Below are 20,090 nucleotides of genomic sequence, written 5' to 3' on the forward strand. Positions count from 1 at the left end.
CGAAACCTCCGTCACCCCAGTCTCCACACACACACACACACACCGAACCCTTCGTCACCCAGTCTCCACACAGACACAGAAACTGAACCGTCACCCAGTCTCCCCACACACACCGAACCCTCCGTCACCCAGTCTCCACACACACCGAACCCTCCGTCACCCAGTCTCCCACACACACACACCGAACCTTCGGTCCCCAGTGTCCACACACACACACCGAACCCTCCGTCACCCAGTCTCCACACACACACACACCGAACCCTCCGTCACCCAGTTTCCACACACACACACACACACACACTGAACCCTCCGTCACCCAGTTTCCACACACACACACACACACACTGAACCCTCCGTCACCCTGTCTCCACACACACCCGAACCCTCCATCACCCAGTCTCCACACACACACACACTCCGAACCCTCCGTCACCCAGTCTCCACACACACACCGAACCCTCCGTCACCCAGTCTCCACACACACACACTCACACACACCAAACCCTCCGTCACCCAGTCTCCACACACACACCAAACCCTCCGTCACCCAGTCTCCACACACACACCGAACCCTCCGTCACCCCGTCTCCACACACACCAAACCTTCCGTCACCGCTCGAAACACACACACACACCGAACCCTCCGTCACCCAGTCTGCACACACACACACACACACACACCAAACCCTCCGTCACCCAGTCTCCACACACACACACACCGAACCCTCCGTCACCCAGTGTCCACACACACCGAACCCTCCGTCACCCAGTTTCCACACACACACACACACCAACTCTCCATCACCCAGTCTCCACACACACTCACCGAACCCTCCGTCACCCAGTCTCCACACACACACACACCGAACCCTCCGTCACCCAGTGTCCACACACACCGAACCCTCCGTCACCCAGTTTCCACACACACACACACACCAACTCTCCATCACCCAGTCTCCACACACACACACACACCAACTCTCCATCACCCAGTCTCCACACACACACACACCGAACCCTCCGTCACCCAGTTTCCACACACACACACACACCAACTCTCCATCACCCAGTCTCCACACACACACACACACCAACTCTCCATCACCCAGTCTCCACACACACACACACACCAACTCTCCATCACCCAGTCTCCACACACACACACACCGAACCCTCCGTCACCCAGTTTCCACACACACACACACACCAACTCTCCATCACCCAGTCCTCCACACACACACACACACCAACTCTCCATCACCCAGTCTCCACACACACACACACACCAACTCTCCATCACCCAGTCTCCACACACACACACACCAACTCTCCATCACCCAGTCCTCCACACACACACACACCGAACCCTCCGTCACCCAGTTTCCCACACACACACACACACCAACTCTCCGTCACCCAGTCTCCCACACACACACACGAACCTTCGGTCCCCAGTGTCCACACACACACACCGAACCCTCCGTCACCCAGTTTCCACACACACACACACACACTGAACCCTCCGTCACCCTGTCTCCACACACACCGAACCCTCCGTCACCCAGTCTCCACACACACACACACCGAACCTTCGGTCCCCAGTGTCCACACACACACCGAAACCTCCGTCACCCAGTCTCCACACACACACACACACATCGAACCCTTCGTCACCCAGTCTCCACACAGACACAGAAACTGAACCGTCACCCAGTCTCCCCACACACACCGAACCCTCCGTCACCCAGTCTCCACACACACAACCGAAACCCTCCGTCACCCCAGTCTCCACACACACACACCGAACCTTCGGTCCCCAGTGTCCACACACACACACCGAACCCTCCGTCACCCAGTCTCCACACACACACACACCGAACCCTCCGTCACCCAGTTTCCACACACACACACACAACACACTGAACCCTCCGTCACCCAGTTTCCACACACACACACACACACACACTGAACCCTCCGTCACCCTGTCTCCACACACACCGAACCCTCCATCACCCAGTCTCCACACACACCGAACCCTCCGTCACCCAGTCTCCCCACACTCACCGAACCCTCCGTCACCCAGTCTCCACACACTCACACCGAACCTTCGGTCCCCAGTGTCCACACACACTCACCGAACCCTCCGTCACCCAGTCTCCACACACACACACCGAACCTTCGGTCCCCAGTGTCCACACACACACACCGAACCCTCCGTCACCCAGTCTCCACACACACACACACCGAACCCTCCGTCACCCAGTTTCCACACACACACACACACACACTGAACCCTCCGTCACCCAGTTTCCACACACACACACACACACACTGAACCCTCCGTCACCCTGTCTCCACACACACCGAACCCTCCATCACCCAGTCTCCACACACACACACACTCCGAACCCTCCGTCACCCAGTCTCCACACACACACCGAACCCTCCGTCACCCAGTCTCCACACACACACACACCCCGAAACCTCCGTCACCCAGTCTCCACACACACACACACACACCGAAACCTCCGTCACCCAGTCTCCACACACACACACCGAACCTTCGGTCCCCAGTGTCCACACACACACCGAAACCTCCGTCACCCAGTCTCCACACACACACACACACACACCGAACCCTTCGTCACCCAGTCTCCACACAGACACAGAAACTGAACCGTCACCCAGTCTCCCCACACACACCGAACCCTCCGTCACCCTGTCTCCACACACACCGAACCCTCCGTCACCCAGTCTCCACACACCACACACACCCCGAAACCTCCGTCACCCAGTCTCCACACACACACACACCGAAACCTCCGTCACCCAGTCTCCACACACACACACACACACACACACCGAACCCTCCGTCACCCAGTCTCCACACACACACACACACACACACACACACAGCGAACCCTCCGTCACCCAGTGTCCACACACACCGAACCCTCCGTCACCCCGTCTCCACACACACCAAAACTTCCGTCACAGTCTCCAAACACACCGAACCCTCCGTCACCCAGTCTCCACACACACACACACCGAACCCTCCGTCACCCAGTCTCCACACACACACACACACAGAACCCTCCGTCACCCAGTCTCCACACACACACACACACACACACACACACACTCACACACACCGAACCCTCCGTCACCCAGTCTCCCCACACACACCGAACCCTCCGTCACCCAGTCTCCTCACACACCGAACCCTCCGTCACCCAGTCTCCACACACACAGAAACTGAACCCTCCGTCACCCAGTCCACACACACACACAGACACACCGAACCCTCCGTCACCCAGTCTCCACACACACACAGAAACTGAACCCTCCGTCACCCAGTCTCCCCACACTCACCGAACCCTCCGTCACCCAGTCTCCACACACACACAGAAACTGAACCCTCCGTCACCCAGTCTCCCCACACTCACCCAACCCTCCGTCACCCAGTGTCCACACACACACAGAAACTGAACCCTCCGTCACCCAGTCTCCCCACACACACCGAACCCTCCGTCACCCAGTCTCCCCACACTCACTGAACCCTCCGTCACCCAGTCTCCCCACACTCACTGAACCCTCCGTCACCCAGTCTCCCCACACTCACCGAACCCTCCATCACCCAGTCTCCACACACTCACACCGAACCCTCCGTCACCCAGTCTCCACACACACACACACACCGAACCCTCCGTCACCCAGTCCACACACACACACCGAACCCTCCGTCACCCAGTCTCCACACACACACACACACACCAAACCCAACGTTACCCAGTCTCCACACACACACACTCACACCAAACCCTCCGTCACCCAGTCTCCACACACACACCAAACCCTCCGTCACCCAGTCTCCACACACACACCGAACCCTCCGTAACCCAGTCTCCACACACACACACACACACACACACACACACTCACACACACCGAACCCTCCGTCACCTAGTCTCCACACACACACCGAACCCTCCGTCACCTAGTCTCCACACACACACCGAACCCTCCGTCACCTAGTCTCCACACACACAGAAACTGAACCCTCCGTCACCCAGTCCACACACACACACAGACACACCGAACCCTCCGTCACCCAGTCTCCACACACACACACACACTCACACCGAACCCTCCGTCACCCAGTCTCCACACACACACAGAAACTGAACCCTCCGTCACCCAGTCTCCACACACACACAGAAACTGAACCCTCCGTCACCCAGTCTCCCCACACTCACCGAACCCTCCGTCACCCAGTCACCACACACACACCGAACCCTCCGTCACCTAGTCTCCACACACACAGAAACTGAACCCTCCGTCACCCAGTCCACACACACACTCAGACACACCGAACCCTCCGTCACCCAGTCTCCACACACACACAGAAACTGAACCCTCCGTCACCCAGTCTCCCCACACTCACCGAACCCTCCGTCACCCAGTCACCACACACACACACACACCCAACCCTCCGTCACCCAGTGTCCACACACACCGAACCCTCCGTCACCCAGTCTCCCCACACTCAACGAACCCTCCGTCACCCAGTCTCCCCACACTCACCGAACCCTCCGTCACCCAGTCTCCACACACTCACACCGAACCCTCCATCACCCAGTCTCCACACACACACACACCGAACCCTCCGTCACCCAGTCTCCACACACACACACTCACACACACCAAACCCTCCGTCACCCAGTCTCCACACACACACCAAACCCTCCGTCACCCAGTCTCCACACACACACCGAACCCTCCGTCACCCAGATTCCACACACACACACAAAAACCCTCCGTCACCCCGTCTCCACACACACCAAACCTTCCGTCACCGTCTCGAAACACACACACACACCGAACCCTCCGTCACCCAGTCTGCACACACACACACACACACACCAAACCCTCCGTCACCCAGTCTCCACACACACACACACCGAACCCTCCGTCACCCAGTGTCCACACACACCGAACCCTCCGTCACCCAGTCTCCACACACACCGAACCCTCCGTCACCCAGTCTCCACACACACACACCGAACCTTCGGTCCCCAGTGTCCACACACACACACCGAACCCTCCGTCACCCAGTCTCCACACACACACCGAACCCTCCGTCACCCAGTTTCCACACACACACACACACACTGAACCCTCCGTCACCCTGTCTCCACACACACCGAACCCTCCGTCACCCAGTCTCCACACACACACACCGAACCCTCCGTCACACAGTCTCCACACGCACACACACCCCGAAACCTCCGTCACCCAGTCTCCACACACACACACACCGAAACCTCCGTCACCCAGTCTCCACACACACACACCGAACCTTCGGTCCCCAGTGTCCACACACACACCGAAACCTCCGTCACCCAGTCTCCACACACACACACACACACCGAACCCTTCGTCACCCAGTCTCCACACAGACACAGAAACTGAACCGTCACCCAGTCTCCCCACACACACCGAACCCTCCGTCACCCAGTCTCCACACACACCGAACCCTCCGTCACCCAGTCTCCACACACACACACCGAACCTTCGGTCCCCAGTGTCCACACACACACACCGAACCCTCCGTCATCCAGTCTCCACACACACACACACACCGAACCCTCCGTCACCCAGTTTCCACACACACACACACACACACTGAACCCTCCGTCACCCTGTCTCCACACACACCGAACCCTCCGTCACCCAGTCTCCACACACACACACACTCCGAACCCTCCGTCACCCAGTCTCCACACACACACCGAACCCTCCGTCACCCAGTCTCCACACACACACACACCCCGAAACCTCCGTCACCCAGTCTCCACACACACACACACCCCGAAACCTCCGTCACCCAGTCTCCACACACACACACACCGAAACCTCCGTCACCCAGTCTCCACACACACACACACACACACACACACACACACACCGAACCCTCCATCGCCCAGTCTCCACACACACACACACACCGAACCCTCCGTCACCCAGTCTCCACACACACACACCGAACCCTCCATCGCCCAGTCTCCACACACACACACACACCGAACCCTCCGTCACCCAGTCTCCACACACACACACACACACCGAACCCTCCGTCACCCAGTCTCCACACACTCACACCGAACCCTCCGTCACCCAGTCTCCACACACACACACACCGAACCCTCCGTCACCCAGTCTCCACACACTCACACCGAACCCTCCGTCACCCAGTCTCCACACACACACACACACACACCGAACCCTCCGTCACCCAGTTTCCACACACTCACACCGAACCCTCCGTCACCCAGTCTCCACACACACACACACACACACCGAACCCTCCGTCACCCAGTTTCCACACACACACACACACACACTGAACCCTCCGTCACCCTGTCTCCACACACACCGAACCCTCCGTCACCCAGTCTCCACACACACACACACTCCGAACCCTCCGTCACCCAGTCTCCACACACACACCGAACCCTCCGTCACCCAGTCTCCACACACACACACACCCCGAAACCTCCGTCACCCAGTCTCCACACACACACACACCGAAACCTCCGTCACCCAGTCTCCACACACACACACACACACACACACACACACCGAACCCTCCGTCACAGTCTCCATACACACACCGATCCCTCCGTCACACAGTCTCCATACACATACCGAACCCTCCGTCACACAGTCTCCATACACACACACCCCGAACCTTCCATCACCCAGTCTCCCCACACACACACACACACCGAACCCTCCGTCACCAGTCTCCACACACACACACACACTCACACCGAACCCTCCGTCACCCAGTCTCCCCACACACACACACCGAACCCTCCGTCACCAGTCTCCACACACACACACACACTCACACCGAACCCTCCGTCACCCAGTCTCCCCACACACACACACCGAACCCTCCGTCACCCAGTCTCCACACACACCGAACCCTCCGTCACCCAGTCTCCACACACACACACACACCGAACCCTCCGTCACCAGTCTCCACACACACACACACACTCACACCGAACCCTCCGTCACCAGTCTCCACACACACACACACACTCACACCGAACCCTCCGTCACCCAGTCTCCACACACACACAGACACACCGAACCCTCCGTCACCCAGTCTCCACACACACACAGAAACTGAACCCTCCGTCACCCAGTCTCCCCACACTCACCGAACCCTCCGTCACCCAGTCACCACACACACACACACACCCAACCCTCCGTCACCCAGTGTCCACACACACCGAACCCTCCGTCACCCAGTCTCCCCACACTCAACGAACCCTCCGTCACCCAGTCTCCCCACACTCACCGAACCCTCCGTCACCCAGTCTCCACACACTCACACCGAACCCTCCGTCACCCAGTCTCCACACACACACACACACACCGAACCCTCCGTCACCCAGTCCACACACACACTCACACCGAACCCTCCGTCACACAGTCTCCACACACACCGAACCCTCTGTCACCCAGTCTCCACACACACAGACACACTGAACCCTCCGTCACCCAGTCTCCCCACACACACACACACCGAACCCTCCGTCACCCAGTCCACACACACACACAGACACACCGAACCCTCCGTCACCCAGTCTCCACACACACACACACACACCAAACCCTCCGTCACCCAGTCTCCACACACACACACTCACACACACCAAACCCTCCGTCACCCAGTCTCCACACACACACCAAACCCTCCGTCACCCAGTCTCCACACACACACCGAACCCTCCGTCACCCAGATTCCACACACACACACACTGAACCCTCCGTCACCCCGTCTCCACACACACCAAACCTTCCGTCACCGTCTCGAAACGCACACACACACCGAACCCTCCGTCACCCAGTCTGCACACACACACACACACACACACCAAACCCTCCGTCACCCAGTCTCCACACACACACACACCGAACCCTCCGTCACCCAGTGTCCACACACACCGAACCCTCCGTCACCCAGTTTCCACACACACACACACACCAACTCTCCATCACCCAGTCTCCACACACACTCACCGAACCCTCCGTCACCCAGTCTCCACACACACTCACCGAACCCTCCGTCACCCAGTCTCCACACACACACACACCGAACCCTCCGTCACCCAGTGTCCACACACACCGAACCCTCCGTCACCCAGTGTCCACACACACCGAACCCTCCGTCACCCAGTTTCCACACACACACACACACCAACTCTCCATCACCCAGTCTCCACACACACCGAACCCTCCGTCACCCAGTCTCCACACACACACACCGAACCTTCGGTCCCCAGTGTCCACACACACACACCGAACCCTCCGTCACCCAGTCTCCACACACACACCGAACCCTCCGTCACCCAGTCTCCACACACACACACACACACCGAACCCTTCGTCACCCAGTCTCCACACAGACACAGAAACTGAACCGTCACCCAGTCTCCCCACACACACCGAACCCTCCGTCACCCAGTCTCCACACACACCGAACCCTCCGTCACCCAGTCTCCACACACACACACCGAACCTTCGGTCCCCAGTGTCCACACACACACACCGAACCCTCCGTCACCCAGTCTCCACACACACACACACCGAACCCTCCGTCACCCAGTTTCCACACACACACACACACACACTGAACCCTCCGTCACCCAGTTTCCACACACACACACACACACACTGAACCCTCCGTCACCCTGTCTCCACACACACCGAACCCTCCATCACCCAGTCTCCACACACACACACACTCCGAACCCTCCGTCACCCAGTCTCCACACACACACCGAACCCTCCGTCACCCAGTCTCCACACACACACACACCCCGAAACCTCCGTCACCCAGTCTCCACACACACACACACACCGAAACCTCCGTCACCCAGTCTCCACACACACACACCGAACCTTCGGTCCCCAGTGTCCACACACACACCGAAACCTCCGTCACCCAGTCTCCACACACACACACACACACCGAACCCTTCGTCACCCAGTCTCCACACAGACACAGAAACTGAACCGTCACCCAGTCTCCCCACACACACCGAACCCACCGTCACCCTGTCTCCACACACACCGAACCCTCCGTCACCCAGTCTCCACACACACACACACCCCGAAACCTCCGTCACCCAGTCTCCACACACACACACACCGAAACCTCCGTCACCCAGTCTCCACATACACACACACACACACCGAACCCTCCGTCACCCAGTCTCCACACACACACACACACACACACACACACCGAACCCTCCGGCACCCCGTCTCCACACACACCAAAACTTCCGTCACCGTCTCCAAACACACCGAACCCTCCGTCACCCAGTCTCCACACACACACACCGAACCCTCCGTCACCCAGTCTCCACACACACACACACACAGAACCCTCCGTCACCCAGTCTCCACACACACACACACACACACACACACACACTCACACACACCGAACCCTCCGTCACCCAGTCTCCCCACACACACCGAACCCTCCGTCACCCAGTCTCCACACACACACCGAACCCTCCGTCACCCAGTCTCCACACACACAGAAACTGAACCCTCCGTCACCCAGTCCACACACACACACAGACACACCGAACCCTCCGTCACCCAGTCTCCACACACACACAGAAACTGAACCCTCCGTCACCCAGTCTCCACACACACACACACAGACACACCGAACCCTCCGTCACCCAGTCTCCCCACACTCACCGAACCCTCCGTCACCCAGTCTCCACACACACACAGAAACTGAACCCTCCGTCACCCAGTCTCCCCACACTCACCCAACCCTCCGTCACCCAGTGTCCACACACACACAGAAACTGAACCCTCCGTCACCCAGTCTCCCCACACACACCGAACCCTCCGTCACCCAGTCTCCCCACACACACCGAACCCGCCGTCACCCAGTCTCCCCACACTCACTGAACCCTCCGTCACCCAGTCTCCCCACACTCACTGAACCCTCCGTCACCCAGTCTCCCCACACTCACCGAACCCTCCATCACCCAGTCTCCACACACTCACACCGAACCCTCCGTCACCCAGTCTCCACACACACACACACACCGAACCCTCCGTCACCCAGTCCACACACACACACCGAACCCTCCGTCACCCAGTCTCCACACACACACACCGAACCCTCCGTCACCCAGTCTCCACACACACACACACACACCAAACCCTCCGTCACCCAGTCTCCACACACACACACTCACACCAAACCCTCCGTCACCCAGTCTCCACACACACACACTCACACACACCGAACCCTCCGTCACCCAGTCTCCACACACACACCGAACCCTCCGTAACCCAGTCTCCACACACACACACACACACACACACACACTCACACACACCGAACCCTCCGTCACCCAGTCTCCACACACACACCGAACCCTCCGTCACCTAGTCTCCACACACACACCGAACCCTCCGTCACCTAGTCTCCACACACACAGAAACTGAACCCTCCGTCACCCAGTCCACACACACACACACTCACACCGAACCCTCCGTCACCCAGTCTCCACACACACACAGAAACTGAACCCTCCGTCACCCAGTCTCCACACACACACAGAAACTGAAACCTCCGTCACCCAGTCTCCCCACACTCACCGAACCCTCCGTCACCCAGTCACCACACACACACCGAACCCTCCGTCACCTAGTCTCCACACACACAGAAACTGAACCCTCCGTCACCCAGTCCACACACACACACAGACACACCGAACCCTCCGTCACCCAGTCTCCACACACACACAGAAACTGAACCCTCCGTCACCCAGTCTCCCCACACTCACCGAACCCTCCGTCACCCAGTCACCACACACACACACACACCCAACCCTCCGTCACCCAGTGTCCACACACACCGAACCCTCCGTCACCCAGTCTCCCCACACTCAACGAACCCTCCGTCACCCAGTCTCCCCACACTCACCGAACCCTCCGTCACCCAGTCTCCACACACTCACACCGAACCCTCCGTCACCCAGTCTCCACACACACACACCGAACCCTCCGTCACCCAGTCTCCACACACACACACCGAACCCTCCGTCACCCAGTCTCCACACACACACACTCACACACACCAAACCCTCCGTCACCCAGTCTCCACACACACACCAAACCCTCCGTCACCCAGTCTCCACACACACAGAAACTGAACCCTCCGTCACCCAGTCTCCCCACACTCACCGAACCCTCCGTCACCCAGTCTCCACACACACACAGAAACTGAACCCTCCGTCACCCAGTCTCCCCACACTCACCCAACCCTCCGTCACCCAGTGTCCACACACACACAGAAACTGAACCCTCCGTCACCCAGTCTCCCCACACACACCGAACCCTCCGTCACCCAGTCTCCCCACACACACCGAACCCGCCGTCACCCAGTCTCCCCACACTCACTGAACCCTCCGTCACCCAGTCTCCCCACACTCACTGAACCCTCCGTCACCCAGTCTCCCCACACTCACCGAACCCTCCATCAACCAGTCTCCACACACTCACAGCGAACCCTCCGTCACCCAGTGTCCACACACACCGAACCCTCCGGCACCCCGTCTCCACACACACACACACTCCGAACCCTCCGTCACCCAGTCTCCACACACACACACCGAACCCTCCGTCACCCAGTCTCCACACACACACACCGAACCCTCCGTCACCCAGTCTCCACACATACACACCGAACCCTCCGTCACCCAGTCCACACACACACACCGAACCCTCCGTCACCCAGTCTCCACACACACACACACCCCGAAACCTCCGTCACCCAGTCTCCACACACACACACACACACCGAACCCTCCGTCACCCAGTCCACACACACACACCGAACCCTCCGTCACCCAGTCTCCCCACACACACACCGAACCCTCCGTCACCCAGTCTCCACACACACACACACACACCAAACCCTCCGTCACCCAGTCTCCACACACACACACCGAACCCTCCGTCACCCAGTCTCCACACACACACACACACACCAAACCCTCCGTCACCCAGTCTCCACACACACACACTCACACCAAACCCTCCGTCACCCAGTCTCCACACACACACACTCACACACACCAAACCCTCCGTCACCCAGTCTCCACACACACAGCGAACCCTCCGTAACCCAGTCTCCACACACACACACACACACACACACACACACTCACACACACCGAACCCTCCGTCACCTAGTCTCCACACACACACCGAACCCTCCGTCACCTAGTCTCCACACACACACCGAACCCTCCGTCACCTAGTCTCCACACACACAGAAACTGAACCCTCCGTCACCCAGTCCACACACACACACACTCACACCGAACCCTCCGTCACCCAGTCTCCACACACACACAGAAACTGAACCCTCCGTCACCCAGTCTCCACACACACACAGAAACTGAACCCTCCGTCACCCAGTCTCCCCACACTCACCGAACCCTCCGTCACCCAGTCACCACACACACACCGAACCCTCCGTCACTTAGTCTCCACACACACAGAAACTGAACCTTCCGTCACCCAGTCCACACACACACACAGACACACCGAACCCTCCGTCACCCAGTCTCCACACACACACAGAAACTGAACCCTCCGTCACCCAGTCTCCCCACACTCACCGAACCCTCCGTCACCCAGTGTCCACACACACCGAACCCTCCGTCACCCAGTCTCCCCACACTCAACGAACCCTCCGTCACCCAGTCTCCCCACACTCACCGAACCCTCCGTCACCCAGTCTCCACACACTCACACCGAACCCTCCGTCACCCAGTCTCCACACACACACACCGAACCCTCCGTCACCCAGTCTCCACACACACACACCGAACCCTCCGTCACCCAGTCTCCACACACACACACTCACACACACCAAACCCTCCGTCACCCAGTCTCCACACACACACCAAACCCTCCGTCACCCAGTCTCCACACACACACACACACACCGAACCCTTCGTCACCCAGTCTCCACACAGACACAGAAACTGAACCGTCACCCAGTCTCCCCACACACACCGAACCCTCCGTCACCCTGTCTCCACACACACCGAACCCTCCGTCACCCAGTCTCCACACACACACACACCCCGAAACCTCCGTCACCCAGTCTCCACACACACACACACCGAAACCTCCGTCACCCAGTCTCCACACACACACACACACACACCGAACCCTCCGTCACCCAGTCTCCACACACACACACACACACACACACAGCGAACCCTCCGTCACCCAGTGTCCACACACACCGAACCCTCCGGCACCCCGTCTCCACACACACCAAAACTTCCGTCACCGTCTCCAAACACACCGAACCCTCCGTCACCCAGTCTCCACACACACACACCGAACCCTCCGTCACCCAGTCTCCACACACACACACACACCGAACCCTCCGTCACCCAGTCTCCACACACTCACACCGAACCCTCCGTCACCCAGTCTCCACACACACACACACACCGAACCCTCCGTCACCCAGTCTCCACACACACACACACACACCAAACCCTCCGTCACCCAGTCTCCACACACACACACTCACACACACCAAACCCTCCGTCACCCAGTCTCCACACACACACACACCCCGAAACCTCCGTCACCCAGTCTCCACACACACCGAACCCTCCGTCACCTAGTCTCCACACACACACCGAACCCTCCGTCACCTAGTCTCCACACACACACCGAACCCTCCGTCACCTAGTCTCCACACACACACCGAACCCTCCGTCACCTAGTCTCCACACACACACCGAACCCTCCGTCACCCAGTCTCCACACACACAGAAACTGAACCCTCCGTCACCCAGTCCACACACACACACAGACACACTGAACCCTCCGTCACCCAGTCTCCACACACACACCGAACCCTCCGTCACCCAGTCTCCACACACACACCGAACCCTCCGTCACCCAGTCTCCCCACACACACCGAACCCTCCGTCACCTAGTCTCCACACACACAGAAACTGAACCCTCCGTCACCCAGTCTCCCCACACTCACCGAACCCTCCGTCACCCAGTCTCCACACACACACCGAACCCTCCGTCACCTAGTCTCCACACACACAGAAACTGAACCCTCCGTCACCCAGTCTCCCCACACTCACCGAACCCTCCGTCACCCAGTCACCACACACACACACACACCCAACCCTCCGTCACCCAGTGTCCACACACACCGAACCCTCCGTCACCCAGTCTCCCCACACTCAACGAACCCTCCGTCACCCAGTCTCCCCACACTCACCGAACCCTCCGTCACCCAGTCTCCACACACTCACACCGAACCCTCCGTCACCCAGTCTCCACACACACACACACACCGAACCCTCCGTCACCCAGTCCACACACACACTCACACCGAACCCTCCGTCACACAGTCTCCACACACACCGAACCCTCTGTCACCCAGACTCCCCACACACACACACACCGAACCCTCCGTCACCCAGTCCACACACACACACAGACACACCGAACCCTCCGTCACCCAGTCTCCACACACACACACACACACCAAACCCTCCGTCACCCAGTCTCCACACACACACACTCACACACACCAAACCCTCCGTCACCCAGTCTCCACACACACACCAAACCCTCCGTCACCCAGTCTCCACACACACACCGAACCCTCCGTCACCCAGATTCCACACACACACTCACTGAACCCTCCGTCACCCCGTCTCCACACACACCAAACCTTCCGTCACCGTCTCGAAACACACACACACACCGAACCCTCCGTCACCCAGTCTCCACACACACACACCCACACCAAACCCTCCGTCACCCAGTCTCCACACACACACACACCGAACCCTCCGTCACCCAGTCTCCACACACACACACACACACCGAACCCTTCGTCACCCAGTCTCCACACAGACACAGAAACTGAACCGTCACCCAGTCTCCCCACACACACCGAACCCTCCGTCACCCAGTCTCCACACACACCGAACCCTCCGTCACCCAGTCTCCACACACACACACCGAACCTTCGGTCCCCAGTGTCCACACACACACACCGAACCCTCCGTCACCCAGTCTCCACACACACACACACACCGAACCCTCCGTCACCCAGTTTCCACACACACACACACACACACTGAACCCTCCGTCACCCTGTCTCCACACACACCGAACCCTCCATCACCCAGTCTCCACACACACACACCGAACCTTCGGTCCCCAGTGTCCACACACACACACCGAACCCTTCGTCACCCAGTCTCCACACACACACACTCCGAACCCTCCGTCACCCAGTCTCCACACACACACACACACACCGAACCCTCCGTCACCCAGTCTCCACACACACACCGAACCCTCCGTCACCCAGTCTCCACACACACACACACCCCGAAACCTCCGTCACCCAGTCTCCACACACACACACACCGAAACCTCCGTCACCCAGTCTCCACACACACCGAACCCTCCGTCACCCAGTCTCCACACACACACACCGAACCTTCGGTCCCCAGTGTCCACACACACACCGAAACCTCCGTCACCCAGTCTCCACACACACACACACCCCGAAACCTCCGTCACCCAGTCTCCACACACACACACACACACCGAACACTTCGTCACCCAGTCTCCACACACACACAGAAACTGAACCGTCACCCAGTCTCCCCGTCTCCCCACACACACCGAACCCTCCGTCACCCAGTCTCCACACACACCGAACCCTCCGTCACCCAGTCTCCACACACACACACCGAACCTTCGGTCCCCAGTGTCCACACACACACACCGAACCCTCCGTCACCCAGTCTCCACACACACACACACACCGAACCCTCCGTCACCCAGTTTCCACACACACACACACACACACTGAACCCTCCGTCACCCTGTCTCCACACACACCGAACCCTCCATCACCCAGTCTCCACACACACACACACTCCGAACCCTCCGTCACCCAGTCTCCACACACACACCGAACCCTCCGTCACCCAGTCTCCACACACACACACACACACACACTGAACCCTCCGTCACCCAGTCTCCACACACACACACACACACACACACACACACACACACACACACACACCGAACCCTCCGTCACCCAGTCTCCACACACACACAGCGAACCCTCCGTCACCCAGTGTCCACACACACAGAAACTGAACCCTCCGTCACCCAGTCTCCCCACACTCACCGAACCCTCCGTCACCCAGTCACCACACACACACACACACCCAACCCTCCGTCACCCAGTCTCCACACACACACACACACACACACTGAACCCTCCGTCACCCAGTCTCCACACACACACACACACACACACACCGAACCCTCCGTCACCCAGTCTCCACACACACACAGCGAACCCTCCGTCACCCAGTGTCCACACACACAGAAACTGAACCCTCCGTCACCCAGTCTCCCCACACTCACCGAACCCGCCGTCACCCAGTCTCCCCACACTCACTGAACCCTCCGTCACCCAGTCTCCCCACACTCACCGAACCCTCCGTCACCCAGTCTCCACACACTCACACCGAACCCTCCGTCACCCAGTCTCCACACACACACACACACACACACACCGAACCCTCCGTCACACAGTCTCCATACACATACCGAACCCTCCGTCACACAGTCTCCATACACACACACCCCGAACCTTCCATCACCCAGTCTCCACACACACAGAAACTGAACCCTCCGTCACCCAGTCTCCACACACACACAGAAACTGAACCCTCCGTCACCCAGTCTCCCCACACTCACCGAACCCTCCGTCACCCAGTCACCACACACACACACACACCCAACCCTCCGTCACCCAGTGTCCACACACACCGAACCCGCCGTCACCCAGTCTCCCCACACTCACTGAACCCTCCGTCACCCAGTCTCCCCACACTCACCGAACCCTCCGTCACCCAGTCTCCACACACACACACACACCGAACCCTCCGTCACCCAGTCTCCACACACTCACACCGAACCCTCCATCACCCAGTCTCCACACACACCGAACCCTCCATCACCCAGTCTCCACACACTCACACCGAACCCTCCGTCACCCAGTCTCCACACACACACACCGAACCCTCCGTCACCCAGTCTCCACACACACACACACACCAAACCCTCCGTCACCCAGTCTCCACACACACACACTCACACACACCAAACCCTCCGTCACCCAGTCTCCACACACACACCGAACCCTCCGTCACCCAGTCTCCCCACACTCACCGAACCCGCCGTCACCCAGTCTCCCCACACTCACTGAACCCTCCGTCACCCAGTCTCCCCACACTCACCGAACCCTCCGTCACCCAGTCTCCACACACACACACACACCGAACCCTCCGTCACCCAGTCTCCACACACTCACACCGAACCCTCCATCACCCAGTCTCCACACACACCGAACCCTCCATCACCCAGTCTCCACACACTCACACCGAACCCTCCGTCACCCAGTCTCCACACACTCACACCGAACCCTCCATCACCCAGTCTCCACACACACCGAACCCTCCATCACCCAGTCTCCACACACTCACACCGAACCCTCCGTCACCCAGTCTCCACACACACACACCGAACCCTCCGTCACCCAGTCTCCACACACACACACACACCAAACCCTCCGTCACCCAGTCTCCACACACACACACTCACACACACCAAACCCTCCGTCACCCAGTCTCCACACACACACCGAACCCTCCGTCACCCAGTCTCCCCACACTCACCGAACCCTCCGTCACCCAGTCTCCACACACAGACACACACACCGAACCCTCCGTCACCCAGATTCCACACACACACACACTGAACCCTCCGTCACCCCGTCTCCACACACACCAAACCTTCCGTCACCGTCTCGAAACACACACACACACCGAACCCTCCGTCACCCAGTGTCCACACACACACACACCGAACCCTCCGTCACCCAGTCTCCACACACACCGAACCCTCCGTCACCCCGTCTCCACACACACCAAACCTTCCGTCACCGTCTCGAAACACACACACACACCGAACCCTCCGTCACCCAGTCTCCACACACACACACACACACCAAACCCTCCGTCACCCAGTCTCCACACACACACACACCGAACCCTCCGTCACCCAGTCTCCACACACACACACCCACACCAAACCCTCCGTCACCCAGTCTCCACACACACACACACCGAACCCTCCGTCACCCAGTCTCCACACACACACACACACCGAACCCTCCGTCACCCAGTCTCCACACACACACACACACCGAACCCTCTGTCACCCAGTCTCCACACACACACTCACACCGAACCCTCCGTCACCCAGTTTCCACACACACACACACACACACTGAACCCTCCGTCACCCTGTCTCCACACACACCGAACCCTCCGTCACCCAGTCTCCACACACACACACACCGAACCTTCGGTCCCCAGTGTCCACACACACACCGAAACCTCCGTCACCCAGTCTCCACACACACACACACACACACCGAACCCTTCGTCACCCAGTCTCCACACAGACACAGAAACTGAACCGTCACCCAGTCTCCACACACACCGAACCCTCCGTCACCCAGTCTCCCCACACACACCGAACCCTCCGTCACCCAGTCTCCACACACACCGAACCCTCCGTCACCCAGTCTCCACACACACACACCGAACCTTCGGTCCCCAGTGTCCACACACACACACCGAACCCTCCGTCACCCAGTCTCCACACACACACACACACCGAACCCTCCGTCACCCAGTTTCCACACACACACACACTCCGAACCCTCCGTCACCCAGTCTCCACACACACCGAACCCTCCGTCACCCAGTCTCCACACACACACACACACCGAACCCTCCGTCACCCAGTCTCCACACACACACCGAACCCTCCGTCACCCAGTCTCCACACACACACACACCCCGAAACCTCCGTCACCCAGTCTCCACACACACACACACCGAAACCTCCGTCACCCAGTCTCCACACACACACACACCGAACCCTCCATCACCCAGTCTCCACACACACACACACACACACACACCGAACCCTCCGTCACCCAGTGTCCACACACACCGAACCCTCCGTCACACAGTCTCCATACACACACAGAAACTGAACCCTCCGTTCCCCAGTCTCCCCACACACACCGAACCCTCCGTCACCCAGTCTCCACACACACACAGAAACTGAACCCTCCGTTCCCCAGTCTCCCCACACACACCGAACCCTCCGTCACCCAGTCTCCACACACACACACACACACCGAACCCTTCGTCACCCAGTCTCCACACACACACAGAAACTGAACCCTCCGTCACCCAGTCTCCCCACACACACCAAACCCTCCGTCACCCAGACTCCACACACACACCGAACCCTTTGTCACCCAGTCTCCCCACACACACCGAACCCTCCGTCATCCAGTCTCCACACACACACCGAACCCTTTGTCACCCAGTCTCCCCACACACACCGAACCTTCCGTCACCCAGTCTCCACACACAGAAACTGAACCCTCCGTCACCCAGTCCACACACACACACACACACACACACAGACACACCGAACCCTCCGTCACCCAGTCTCCACACACACACCGAACCCTCCGTCACCCAGTCTCCACACACAGAAACTGAACCCTCCGTCACCCAGTCCACACACACACACAGACACACACAGACACACCGAACCCTCCGTCACCCAGTCTCCACACACACACAGAAACTGAACCCTCCGTCACCCAGTCCACACACACACACATCGAACCCTGCGTCACCCAGTCTCTCCTCAGTGTACCATCACAGAATCTAATGTACCCTTCCCCACCCAGTCCCAATGCTGTGTGCATCTCTGCTGTTTGTATAGTGGGTCCAGAACACAGCAGTTCGGGTCCAATACTGCACCACGTGGTAAAATCTTCACAC

This window comes from Hypanus sabinus, chromosome 26 (assembly GCF_030144855.1).
Source record: "Hypanus sabinus isolate sHypSab1 chromosome 26, sHypSab1.hap1, whole genome shotgun sequence".
NCBI classification, from domain to species: Eukaryota; Metazoa; Chordata; class Chondrichthyes; order Myliobatiformes; family Dasyatidae; genus Hypanus; species Hypanus sabinus.